The sequence below is a fragment of the Danio rerio genome, chromosome 5, assembly GCF_049306965.1.
Source record: "Danio rerio strain Tuebingen ecotype United States chromosome 5, GRCz12tu, whole genome shotgun sequence".
In the NCBI taxonomy this organism is placed as follows: domain Eukaryota; kingdom Metazoa; phylum Chordata; class Actinopteri; order Cypriniformes; family Danionidae; genus Danio; species Danio rerio.
Genome location: NC_133180.1, coordinates 78,902,501 through 78,915,823, shown reverse-complemented (window position 1 = coordinate 78,915,823; position 13,323 = coordinate 78,902,501). Strand labels below are relative to the sequence as shown.

Below are 13,323 nucleotides of genomic sequence, written 5' to 3'. Positions count from 1 at the left end.
CTACAAAAGTAGATGAAGAGGATTCAAACTGCTGGTTAAAACCATGCAAGAAAGAACTGAACATTGAATAATCTTGGTGAAAGATCCATCATTGGTGTGTGGATGGGAATAAAATGATGATTCAAGTGACATAGTATCCAAGTAGATGACATCGATCCAAGATAAGGGTAGTGTTTGAAGAGAGAGGGGGGGGGAGGATGGTTAAACTGTTAAGAGTTTTCAAAGATTGCACCAAGGAAACCCAGATGACCAAGATGTTGATACAAGTGAAACCATGATGCATATGAAAGATTCAATAGATGATCTGACATTAAAATATCCATATAATCAAACTTCTTTTGGTTGGGTTAGAGCAGTTTCAATTTATAAAACGTATGAACATGATCCAAATACATGCCAAGCTTACTGTTGTTTAGGGCTGTTTCATCCACATTAAATTTAGTTACTACCGATGTTAGGTCATATTTGCTGCTATTTTTCTACTTGACAGTTCGGAATGAGGAACCCAAGGATGTTTGGCCTTTTTAGGCCATGCACTGCCAGCCTTTCTTTCCTTCAGGTTCACACACCAGTCTTCAGTCCATCCCTACAGTCCATATGGGACAGGACAGAGGTGAGCAAAGAGTTAGGGTTAATCTTTGAGTTAAGATTAAATTGCCATTGCAATTAATCCCTACTTATAGAAGATTCCTAAAAATTTGCAATAGCAGTCACTTAGCCTCTTTAAAAAATGCTTAAAGCTAAATTAGAAAAAACAGGTTTTAAAGAGTCTAATATTCTATCAAAGATGCTATAAAAAAAGGTCATCTGCTTAACTTTAACAGAAATAACTGCTTTCCCACTATCGTGCCAAACTGTTGAACGAACTCTTCAGTACAGTTAGTGGTTTCTCCTCTGAGCCTGAAACCATGTAGCACGATTACAAACGGTTCTCAGCCTGGAATTCTAAGCATGGTTAGACAACCATGCTAACTGTGCTGAGAGATTATGCGTGTTGATGTCAGGGCTCTGTTACCAAGCTACCACAGCTGGCTCAGAAGCATGCTAGCCAGACATCCACAAGTAAACACTTCATTTAATATAAGAAAATTATACAGGTCAGACAATAGTTTAAAAAGGGTTTAAACCATAGAGCAGTCTCTGGAAGAGAAGTGAAAACTCATAACTCAATTATTTCATTGACTAATTTTATACATTGTTTGTTTATTTTATCCAACCAGTCATCTAAAATAATGAAATAGCCTATTTTATAAATGACAAGTTTAATAATTTGATTGACATGAAGCAATTGAGACCTTTCATTCGCCTGACTAATGCAAGTTTATTGCATGCAGCACTGTATTTGGTAGCACAAATCTCGCTCTGATCCAGGAGAGAATTAAACCAATGACTACATGCACTGAGACTTTCCTACTGCGCATCGATTAAAGCAAATAAGAAATGCTTATCAAAGCCTATGGTAGAAAGTCAACCTTCAATAATTAAACACTGCCGTCCAAGGTACTGTTGTATGATTTCTTAGTCTATATATCCTCTAATAAACTAGTCAAATGAATGAATTTAAACTAAGTCGGTATTGCTCTCAAAATCACTAGGTTTTGACATGTTAATGAGCAATTTTCAGCATTTCAGCAGTAGGCCATTATATGATTCAGTTATACACAAGTTTGACATTTATGAGGCTGTGTAACGTTTGTTTTGTTTTGTTCCCCGATCTTTAATATATACTGGGTACCCATGCAAAAATTTTCAAAAAATGTCAAGCTGATAAATAGTGCTTAAAATCCTGATGCATTTTCACATTTGTTCATTTCACCTGCTGCATTCATTATTTAATGTTTGAATACTTAACAGCCATTGTTTAAAACAAGTGTCAAACTCAGTTCCAAAATGGTCGCAGCTCTGCACAGTTTAGTTCCAACCCTAATTAAACACCTGATCAAACTAATCGAGTCCTTCAGGCTTGTTTGAAACCTACAGGTAAGTGTGTTGGAGCAGGGTTGGAACTAAACTGTGGAGGGCTTCAGCCCTCCAGGAATCTAGTTGACACCCCTGGTTTAAAGGGTTATATTTTACCATCAAAATATATGTTATATAATCAACAGATTGTAAAAATTAAAGTTGAGTGCCATTAAAGTGCCCACTCACTTGACAAGGCCCATCCAAAATATATTTCTGCTATTGTAATACAAGAGCACTTGTTTCATTAGTTTAATTTGTCAAGTTTAAAAATCTTAAATACTTTTATTCCCCCTGCAAACATTTTCAATTGATACATTTGTCATTTCCCCTCCAAATTAAATTTAGCCAGAGGCACGCAACATGACCTCTAAAAAACGTGCTGTAACATGTACCTATATGCAGCACCACTATATGAGAGCAGCATAGCAGTGTTTAGTCACTTGGTTGCTTTTGTTTTTATTAACTTGAAAGTTCTCAGCTATTAAGTTTAATTGAACGGAGCAGTTTACATTGAATTAAAGGCAACTACTGATGTGTTGTGTAAGGTTTCAAAGAGCTGTTGCAGCATGAGTGGAAAATAAAACCATATTAGTGCTGCCTGGTCTAACAATAGTTTTAAAGGGTTTAAACCATAGAGCAGTCTCTGGAAGAGAAGTGAATAACTCCGTTGTTTCATGGACTTATTTTTTATACATGATTTATTTTCTAACCAGTCATGCAAAATAATAAAATGGCCTTTTTTATTAATGTGAGTTTAATTTGATTGACATCCTGAGCATTTGAGACCTTTCATTCGCCTGGCTGACGCAAGTTTATTGCATGCAGCACTGTATTTGGTAGCACAAATCTCGCTCTGATCCAGGAGAGAATTAAACCAATGACTAAATGCACGGAGACTTTTTCCTGCTGCGCATCGAATAAAGCAAATAAGACATGCTTATCGAAGCCTATGGTAGAAAGTCAACTTTCAATAATTTTTTTTTTGACTTTGCTCTAAAGCTTTAGAGTGGCACTGCTGTCCAAGGTACTGTTGTATGATTTCTTAGTCTATATATGCTCTAATAAACTAGTCACATGAACGAATTTAATAAACTAATAATTATTGGTATTGTTCTCAATAATCACTAGGTTTTGACATGTTAGAGCAATTTTCAGCATTTCAGCTTGAGGCCATTATGTGATTCAGTTATACACGAGTTTGACATTTATAGGCCGTGTAACACTTGTTGTTTTGTTATATATATATATATATATATATATATATATATATATATATCCATATCCAGACAACCATATCAATGCTGGCACATAAAACCTAAGGATGGTCCATATTGAATCTAGATTAGTTATGTAACTATTTATAGTATAGTAAATATTTGTATCTATTTTTTTTACTGAGGATTTGCACCATGTTTATTTGGACTTTGACGCATTTATTATTTTCTTATTTTTTATTTGTTCATTGTAAGTGGTGTTGTTTATGGTAACTAAAAATATATTATTTGGAAAGTCAAATTTTGCTTCAGTGTTCTGTTATTTTGTAACATTTTTTCTGTTTAGTTTATTCCCAGAAATGTTGGGCAAATACATTGTCAGTAAATAAATGTATTTTTCCCCCATTGAAAAACACCTTGGAATAACATTGAAATAAATTGCTATAACTTGCTCAGGGAATGGTGGATGTAGACTATTTATTGTGGAAGTATAAAACATCATAATATGTATTTCTAAAGAAAGAAAACGCTTAAGGTTTTGTTTGTAATAACTAGAAAATGCCACTTTTTAAAAAAATAGTTTCTGGAAAATTGTCTGTTCATATGTTTTTGGACTAAAAAAAAGGTTTTAGACTGGACCTTTAAATGATACAGATTGAAACTTCAGGTTCTCCGGTTTAAAATGACACTTTAGTCTGACTGCTAAAATAAAAAAAAACTGCTTTAAAAAAAAAAATAAATAAATAATAATAATAATAATAATAATAATAATAATAATAATAATAATAATAATATAGGCCCATTAGGTGCCCACAAAATACCTCTAGGTCTTAAGGGTTAGATGTTTAATACTTAATAGCCATTGTTTAAAACAGGTGTCAAACTAAATTCCATAAGGGCCGCAGCTCTACAGTTTAATTCCAACCCTAATTAAACACCTGATCAAACTAATGGAGTCCTTCAGGCTTGTTTGAAACCTACAGATAAGTGTGTTGGAGCAGGGTTGGAACTAAACTGTGCAGGGCTTCAGCCCTCCAGGAATGGAGTATGACACCCCTGGTTTAAAGGGTCATATTTTACCATCAAAATGTAGCAGGTTATATAAATCTACTTATAGATTGTAAAAATTAGAGTGCCATTAGTTAGTGCCCGCTAACTTTTGACAAGGCCCGTCTAATATATTTCTGCTATTGTAATACAAATGCACTTGTTGCATTATCAGTTTAATTTTGTCATGTTCAGAGATCTTAAATACGGTTATTCCCCTGCAAACATTTTCAATCGTTACATTTGTCATTTCCCCTCCAAATTAAATTTAGACAGAGGCGCGCAACATATGACCTCTAAAAAAAAAAGTGCTGTAACATTACCTATATGTAGCACCCCAATATGACAGCGGCATAGCAGTGTTTAGTCACTTGTTTGCTTTTGTTATTAACTTGAAAAAAGTTCAGCTATTCAGTTTAATTGAAAAAAAGGGAGCAGTTTAAATTGCATTAAAGGCAAATACTGATGGGTTGTGTAATGTTTCAAAGAGCTGTTCCAGCATGAGTGGAAAATAAAACCGTATTAGTGCTGCCTGGCACAGTTTGGCACAAAAATGGAGCAGTTCCATTTAGAGAATGATTCAGCACAAGTGGAAAAGCAGCTAAAGTTTATGAAAAGTTTTAATCTGGATGTAGAGAATCTCATAACACAGAAAAAGCACTCCTAAAGGCGTATTTACACTTCTGCATCAAGCACACAAGTATGCTTCAGCACAACCTGTGCATGGTCACATAGCCCTTGCTGTGGCAGTCAGACACTGATGCACACCTCAATGAATAGAGCAAGCTGTGATAGGTCAGCTTTGTAGAGCTGACAAGTGTGCCCTAACCTAGTCCTCATCTTCAGGCAGTAATTTGGGGGCTATTTCTGACAGCAACCCGTGTAAGGCCAGATTAAGCATCTGTAAAACTCTTCATATTAATGTTGCCAAACTTTGACAAGCCATCAATAACTGATGCAGAAAAGCTTATTCATGCTTTCATGACCTCTCAGTTAGACTACTGTAATGAGTTACTAGGTGGTTACCCTGCTGGCCTCACTAACAAACTGCAGCTGGTTCAAAATGCAGGTGCTAGAGTGCTTTCTACAACCAAGAAATCACAGTACTCCAGTTCTTTCAGTGCATGGACTCCTTATTAAATATTTAATTTACATTGTTATTGTTTAACTACAAAGCCCTCAATGCCTTAGCTGCCCAGTATTTGAGGGAGCTCCTGGTGTATTATGGAGCATGAGATTGATTCCTTTAAGACCCTATAGTGACCCACGAGTCTATGTATTGATCCTGAAGGGTCAGTCTGTACACCAGCCAGTGACCTATACCATCTGAAGCTTTTCCACAATGGATGTCCACCATTCTCCAACCTCCAGTGCCTAGACTGCAGCTCTGTACAGGAAGTTTGGCCAGAGGAGAAATTGTCATGCCCAACTGAGCCTGGTTTGAGGTTATTCTTCCCCTTTACTTTGGTCAGTTGGTAAACTGGCTCGCTTGGTTTGGGGCTTGTGTAGTTGAGCATGGATGGATTTTCTTCGGATTTTCATTGTTTGGACTTTCAGCAGTCCAAATTAAACGACGAAATTAATCTCTGAAAACAGACCTGTTTTAAACCTCTCATGTGAAAATGAAGCATGCACATCAGCAAAGATCCTTAGGCCGAACAGTTATAATAGATAGAAGTTTGTATGAATGTTCAAGAAACTGAAGCAGATAAGGGAGATTCCACAGAAGGAAGAAATCATTTATGAAATGAGTGAACAAGTCGTTGAGAGATTTCCAAGGTAACCCATATGCCCAGAGCACTGAGCTGCCCAAAAAGCTGATTTAATGTGAATAAACCTCAAAGCAGCTGCCTCGCAAATTATATTGAGTTAAGGTTCTGGACACATTTTAAACCAGTCATCAGAAATATCTCCCAAAGGGTTAACTTTATTATGAGACACTGCAAATGACATCAAGTACTGCCTGAAATACATTTTGGAAATAGGTGTACTGTCTATGCCATTGTGTAGTTGTTAATGTCTACAATCACGCTATGTGGAGAGAAAAAAATAATAATAAATTTCACAATAGAACCAAACTGATTTATTGCTTAAGTGAGAGCCTTAAAGTGAGCACTTTTGTTTTTGAAAGGATTCTCACTATCAAAAGGAATTCTTGATACGAGATGTTTATTTAAATTTGAGATTTTTCAAGAGGAAACTGGAACCAGTAAAGTTAAAATATTTATGTGAAGAGGTTCCAATATTCCCATGAAATTGAGATTGTAAAAGAGAATTGTGGTTACTTTCACTGAGAGGTTCTGGAGTTAGATGTTCTAGGAGTTAGAGAAGATCTTTTAAACCAGCCATGTACACTACAGATGTTCTGGAGAAGGCATGTAGGGTTTTTTTCTGAAAAGTTCTGGGTTACAAGTTATAGAAGAATAGATATTTTAAATCTTCCCATGGAAATAATGGATCTTTAAGAAAGGGAAAATCTGGTCATTCTGAAAAGTTGTAGAGTTATAATTTGAGATTTGGTGTTTTAAAGTGTCCCTATGGAAGATCTAATCTTACTCCTTAACCTTAATCCTAGTAAATTCTGAGGTTACAAGTCTTCAGTAGATCTCATGTTTGAATTGATGATTTTTTTTAAAAGTTCTTGAATGACTGGTGTAGGTGGTGTTGATGCACAATGTGCTGTTGTGTGGAGGTGCTAATCACCAGTAGAAGACTGGGCTTCATTTAAGGCCATTCACCCAAGGCCACCGTCCCTGCGTGCTGTCCAAGTGGACCCAGGGGGGCTGAATACTTACCACTCCCCCAAGTGACCTTTTGTTAACACCGCAAGGTTGCCCAGGTCACCCGAGAAGAGTCTGAAGATGTTTCTCTATGAGGCCTACTCTGGCTAATCCAGAGACCAGGCTCCCCAGGACCCCAGATATCTCCAGGGAACAGGAGAGCCCTTGCCCAAATCAGCTGAATCTAACAGGCAGATTCAGGAGTAAAAATTGGCCATGAACTGGTCATTGCCTTCTCCTCACTCCCTGCTGATTTGCTACAGAATACTTCAAGTCAACATCCAAGGAGTTCCATAAATCCAAAATGACCAAAGAACTCACCCAAATGTGACTAGAAGCATTCAAAGAGATAATCCTGACCTCCCACTAATTACTAGAAATAAAAAATGTAAGAGGTCAGGTCGAGGTTCAGTCTGGCGGATATATCTCTGTAGATATATCATACTTCTACCAAACATCTCCCCTAAGGCAATGCAAGAACCAAACCGACATCATCCTTATCAAGGACAACCGTTGGGAGCATTACCCTGAAGAGAAAGAGAGTCTGAGCCACTGACCAGGTCTTGAAACACAGCATTTCGGCAGCGGTGAGTGTTCTCATGACCATTTGTTTTTTTGTTTGTTTTTCTTTGTTCTTGTTTGCATATTTTCATTCAGAAGTTGATTATCTGATGTCTAGGTTGTTTTCCCTTACTTTGATTATCACATTTAAGCTTATAAAACCTTTAAAATTGCGTTTTATTAGAAAATAGACCATATGCAAATGACTCATTAGTATTCGTGGTTTTGCACCAATCACGTTTGTTCTCTGTTGAGTGTGCTGTAGGTCAGTTTAAATAACTTATATCTCTGTTGTTTTTTTAAATTTTGGTTTCATTTTTTCAGCATTTTAATCTGGACATTATGTAGAAAAGGTTTTGAACATAAAAACTGTCATTACTAATAAAGATGTTTTTATGGGGTTACCGTTTTTGAGAAGTATAGCTGATTTAGTGGGGTCCCTTACAATCTAATGAGGGTTCAGGTTGTATATAAGCTCTCTTCTTGCTAATTGATGAATGGGAAATGTTATATTGTGGTTATATCAACAATGATGAGGGTTCTGCACCTCAATCACTTGAAATAACTTGCATGGTTCAATAAATGATGTTGGAACTGTTTTAATAAGCAGATTCGGTTGGAAATGAGGACTGATCTGCTCTGGGGGATATCACACCAAAATACAATAATGTATTAAACTTACATGGTTATTCTGCCTGAGTTTAACCTTGACTCAGTTGCTTGAAAGCAGATAACATTAAGCTGTATTAAGTTACTATGGAGGTTTTTTCACTGCAGCTAGCATGAGCTCCAGAGCAGGTTAATGACCAGGCTAAGATTAATCTTAGTGATTTATATGTTAGTTTCATTGTCAATTCTACTTGAAATAAATGTGTTTTACAGTCACTCCATGCTATTGGCTATTTAAATATATTTTACAATTATTAGAATTAAAAATAAGTATGTATAATTTTATTAGCAATCATTTGATACATGTTTATATATGTTCATTTCAGATTTAAATATGGGGTAAAAAGAGAGACAAACACACACACAGTGCTCAGCATAAATGAGAACAGCCCCTTTCAAACATGAATCCCAAACAGTTTTATTCAACAGTTATATTCATTAAAATTACAGTTTGTTCACCAAACATCTGTCGATATATGAAGATAAAATATTTAAATTCAAATGAGATATTGCAAAATTACTGACTACTTTTTTATACTTTTATATTATATCATGTGATGAAACATCAAGAATTAATTAGACTCAATTAGAAAGAAAAAACTGCAATATCTGCAATATTGGCTAAAGGTTTGCAATTATCTTCATGATAAATTCATTAGCAGCACGAATGTTCACTGATCACATTAAAAAAGCGAGTGATTCCAAGCAATGTTCATTTGTCATTTTATATAAACATTTACAGCATGTTGGCAAGGGCTTTTACAGTTTTGGCCAGAGTTTGATGCATTTACATGTATTAAGCAGCAGGGGTCGCCAGCGGGTGGCGTTTCATACAAACACTTAAAATCAGCTAGTGGTCTTACAAAGAAATTGTTGGATCAGTTGACTTGATGCTTTGGAGAGATTAGTTTCTTCCATCACTGGGGAAATATCACAATATTCTACAGCCATGTAAACATATTAAGGCTATTTAGTAAATAAATAAATAAAACCCTTCATTTGGTCTCTTCCGCTTCCCATGATGTTGCTCTGGTTTCTTCACTGCTTCCAGAAACTGCTCAGAGGATCCTAAAGCAGACATGCTGACTGATCTGAATGAGTTCAAACACACTGGAGCCAGCCAAACTCTCTTTTATTATCTCTTTTATCATGTTTGGCTCTGTATATAGCAGGACTGCACATTTTACATGTTTTATGTGGTGGAACTAAATGAGTAAATGCACAGTAAATGTCAGTATAATCCATTTCTGCAGTTATCTAATGTTTTCACTGTTATTATACTGTTTGGAGTGAAAGTGCTATACTAATAAATATTACTACACCAGGTAAAGTTAGTTTTGTATTTGCACATTCATTCATCCAACTCGTGACACGCTCCCGATATAGTTTACCGTATTACTTCCAATATTAGTCTTAAAATTGAATGTAGGCATGACATCAAACCAACATCAGCAGCACTATTTATTTGACTGTTTTATTTTCTAAAGCTGAAAAATAAATTTAACTAATTTAAACAACCGTCATTTGCTTTTAAAATAGCATTTTTAACATAATAATGTGTAGGGATGGCTGATGTGAAACTGACGTTTGACACAGTATTGAGATCCCGAAGCACAAGTGTTTCGAAACACTGCACCGAAGTATGATCTGGAACACCCAGGTCACGTGACCAAATGGATTTGAAACACCTGGTCACATGACTACAGTGATTCAAAGCGTCGATCATTTCAGAAGCGTTTCGAAGCCTGGCAAATCTGCATTTGACTGACAGGGTCAGATAAGGCTTCTGTCTCATATAGCCGTGTTCATGTTGTGGCTGTGCCTCCAATGTCTTTTGGGTTCAAATCCTGACTTGTACAAACACTCCCAAGTGATGATTTTATGTATTTTGATAATGTAACTGCTTTATTGTGTAGTCTAGATAGGATACAGCTGCGGATACGCCATCAATACAGCATCATTTTTGTAACACTGTAAATCCCCTGGATCAGGATAAGGGGAGACAAGCAAACTGATCTCAGGTCAGCCAGAAAGCATGGCAGAAGCGGTGACCGTGGGCTCTTCTTGACGATTGGACTGAGTCATTTCATTATTTGTTTTCGCTTGGCACTGAATAGTGAAGTGAGCTGAATAGCGATTGTTCATATGATTTGTGTTTATAGCTTCATGATTTTATTATCCATAACTGGCCTGTGACATTATATGGCACAAAATAATTAAAGATTGTGCCCTTTCTCTGTGTGTGGTATCTCCACATAGTGAAGTCATGTTTCAGGAAAACTGAAATACCTTGATGGACATCACTTATGCTAACTTTTATTTCCTGGTTTAATTCTGAGAATTGTTCATTTGCAATATAAGCACTGGCATCCTACATACACTGATTATGTCTACTGTTGAACTGTGATCAAAAGTACAAGCACACTGAAACCAATTACTCAATGCACAAACACCATTAAACACGATACAGTTCACAGCGACGGTGAGAAAACAGTCACCTCCACATTTGATTAAAGAATTGATCTGTATAATTCAGACATGACAAACAGCTGAAAACAATAATAAATACACAGCAACAGTCCAATAACAGCAGAGAATATTAGAAACACAGCCAGCAGCAGCAGCACACTCTAATCTGCATAACACCGCCCACCATCAGCTATTGGGTGGACTAGAGTGATGTCACGTATTCCCACACAGACTCCACACATCTCTCCAGATTACTCATATGAGCCTGGAAAAGTGTCTTAAAGTCTTCAGTAATGTTACGTCACGAGTGTTGTTGCTGTTTTTAATCTGTCTTAACTGAATTTTTTTTCATGAAATGGTGTCAAGTGTGTCAGTGGAGCGGTGAGAGCTCCAGACTAGCATGCAGAGATAATGGGTTCGAACAGGGGGATGCAGCTGTAGATGTTAGTGTTTAGTGTTTTGATTCACTTTAGTCACGTGACCTGTGTGTTTCCAAACATGCTTCAGTGCAGTATTTCCAAACACTGGCGCTTCAGGATCTCGACACCATGTCGAAACGTCAGTTTCACATCAGTTCACCAACCCTAGCTGAAAGTGAAGCTGTGTTCTGTTCTGCTGTGCATAATGCATGATTCAGTGGTGCACTATTAGGACCTGTTTTAATAAATGCAGCGATGCCCTGATCACAGAAGTACTTGTGTGATATGTGAAGGGAAATAGGCCACATTCAGCACTTTTAAGTAAATAATCTATTAACTATCTGTCCCACTAATTCACCCTGCTGAAACACACAGGTTTCCCCCTCATTAGACATAATGGAAATCTGAGCCGCTGTCCAACATCTAATGCAGAGTTCTGTTTGTGTAAATCTCTGTGTAAATACAAGCTAAGCTGTCTTCTGGTTAGTTATGGCCATATATGTGTGTTACCCATCTACTACGAGAATGCGTTTGGTTCACTTTTATTGCACATGTCATACTTATATACTTTATTTTTGTTTTGTTTTCTGGCTTTATCTGAGTAAATATTTCCACATGTGTTCACTTGAATATTCAGGATTTTTCTGTGTGTTTTCCTCTCACTAATTTACACCAGTGGCCCAATATTTTCATCTGGCACTGCATGCACCTGTGTTAATAACCTGCACCTGTATTAATAACATTGCTCAAAACAAATATTAATTAGTTAAGCTCTTAATCAAAAATATTGAAGTTTAGCTGTGTGTTGAGCTTAAAATATATTAATCGAAAAACAAAACAAATAAAATTAGATTAAAAGGAAAGAATCATTTTTAATTGAATGAAGTTCTGCTTGAAAGTATTTTCAGCGGAATCTAAATAAACCGTGCTGGTTTTTGCCTGTTTGCATGTACGTAACATAGTAAACAATGTAAACAAAAGGCCTTCGAAAGAAACGGTGACATAAACATATGAATAACCATCCATAATTCAACACCCTTGTGTTGCTGGTCTAAATGTGCTTCATGACGTGTTGTTCAATTTCCCCTTACCTTTCAAAATAAACCGCGATGTACAGCAATGAGCGCGTGTGTGTGTTGTTATTATGAGGATAAATGTGTGTACTGTCTTCCTCACACACATTTAGCAAATCCATTCTGCATCAGCTTTACATTAAAAACAATCAGCTGTAATGATGGCTTGGGGGATGTGGCTTTATACTGATCATTAGTTTGTCAAGACTATGGTCTTTTTTGTGTAATCTATTCGTAAACACTGACATGTTCAGAAACAGCTCCCCCGTGCATCCACGTCCTGACACAGACTAAGAGTTTACAGTAGGCTATATAAGTCTATCAGAAATGAATATGAATTCGGCTCCTGCTCCACTCCGTTTGTGCAACTGGTCTGAGGTATTGAAGCCCGCCCTGTAGATCTGAGGATTGAAGTGTGTTAGTGGAGCTGTGAGAGTTCCAGACGCGCATGCAGAGATACTGGGTTCAAACCCAGGGTGATGCAGTATTAGATCCTACTCCACTTCTCTTTTCTTTTGTTATTAATTCCGGAGGACAAACTTGCAAATAACAGTTTTTCTCCGGTCTAGTTCTGATAGGAGCACCTCGCATTCACATTCTGTCAAGTTTGCTTTTCCGTTTGGTTTTGCTAAAGTGGAGTCATCACCATATTGATATGTTGTCTCTGAACTCAATAAGCAGCTGTTTAACTTCAGTCCTGCAGACCTGATGAACACACAGCGCAGTATTGGTCAGTGATGTGATCTGGAATCATGTGTCTGCTGTAATGTGTGGATGTGGAGGCTGAAGCATTCGAGCGTCAGGTTTTATCCGTCAGCCTGCTGTGGATATTCAGATATTATGAAACTTGTCAACAGCTGTATCTTTGCTAGTCTCTTTGCTTTTGATTTTTAACTGGTTGGATCTGTCCCTTTATCTCTCTTTCTTATTAAAATCAACACAGAAATGCAAACTGTTGATGCATAATGAGGGACATTGTGATATTTAAAGATTGATCTTTGTCGTAGTGTTTTTTTGTGTTAACCTCAAACGCTGATCTATATTAACTCATTTCTGTCGGTTATTTTAGCTTTACGCTTCTGATATTCTGTGTATTTTTGTTCTGTTGTAAAATGTTATCAGAAATGTT

General features: G+C 36.7%; 1 long non-coding RNA gene across 1 annotated transcript; it reads left to right on the top strand.

Annotated features, from left to right (window-relative positions):
• The first annotated feature begins 664 nt into the window (after nucleotides 1–664).
• LOC141385862 (uncharacterized) lies at nucleotides 665–7,532 on the top strand. The gene is made up of 2 exons (XR_012406974.1): nucleotides 665–2,089; nucleotides 4,557–7,532. It is a non-coding gene; the product is annotated as an uncharacterized lncRNA (long non-coding RNA).
• The last annotated feature ends 5,791 nt before the right edge of the window (nucleotides 7,533–13,323 follow it).